Genomic DNA, 1,224 nt, shown 5'->3' on the forward strand with positions numbered 1-1,224 from the left:
AACCAAATTCAATTAAACTAAACAAAATCAAACTAAAATAATCTAAACTAAAATAATCTAAACTAAACTAAACTGAACTAAACTAAACTAAACCAAACCAATCAAACCAAACCAAAATAAGTTAAACTAAAGAAAACCAAACTAAAATCATTTAAACCAAACTAAACTAAACTAAGTAAACTAAACCAATCTAAAGTCAAGTCAATTAAAATTATCTGAACTGAACTAAACTAATGGAAACTAAAGTAACGAATACTTTTTTACCCTAACCCAACCCTACCCTATCCTATCCTACTCTTACCCTACCCTACACTCTCCTACTCTACCCTACTCTTCCCAACCCTTCCCTATCCTATCCTACTCTTACCCTACCCTACTCTATTCTACTCTACCCTACCCAAGCCTAAACTAACATACTCTACCCTACTTTAGCCTAACATACCTACCCTACCCTATCCTATCCTACCCTACCCTACCCTTCCCTAACCTAACCTAATGTATCCATCCCTACCTTATCCTAACCTAGCCTTGTCCTATCTAACCTGATCTAAATTCACCTAATCTAGTCTAACGCACCTGAATTTTCAGTCCTCTAAGATATCCTGTCCACATCTTTAGCGCTGATTGTCTGACCGAAGCACGTTCGAATGACGTCATTGCATTGGAAATAGATATTTTTTCCGCTGAAGTGCTGTGATGCTGTTTAAAGAAACGCCCATCAGCCAATCAAGTAGAGAGTGCGTAGGGTGAGAAAACCACTACATTCGCGTGTCTAAACCCAGGAGTTTTTACATTTCTATAAAAAAAAAAGTGAAAAAGCAAGCTTCCGTTGGGAGAAACGAAAACAACATTCCCAGTTAGCAAACGCAATATAGATCGCTAAACGCGATGTTAACTCGCTAAACGAGATGTTAACCGCATCAAACCCGGCTCAATAGCTGGAGCCGGGGACTCCCGAGCCATCGGCTGATGAGCCGCCGAGTGCTAATTGTCTTTCGATGCTCGTGAACTCTCTCTGTAGGACGACCTGCACCGAACCACGTGACGAGAGAATGAGTGGTGGGGTGCCCGCTTCTGAATGCTGATTTGTCTCTCATCAGGGTCTTTCGGAATTCACACAGGAGGAGAGGGAGGACGAGGAAGAGGAAGAGGAATAGAAGATTGAGAGGGAGAATAAAGAGGAATAAAATCTAGAGGAGGAGGAGAAGGAGGAGGAGAAGGAGG

This window comes from Oratosquilla oratoria, chromosome 3 (genome assembly GCF_046742065.1).
Source record: "Oratosquilla oratoria isolate Oo_2021 chromosome 3, ASM4674206v1, whole genome shotgun sequence".
Taxonomy (NCBI): domain Eukaryota; kingdom Metazoa; phylum Arthropoda; class Malacostraca; order Stomatopoda; family Squillidae; genus Oratosquilla; species Oratosquilla oratoria.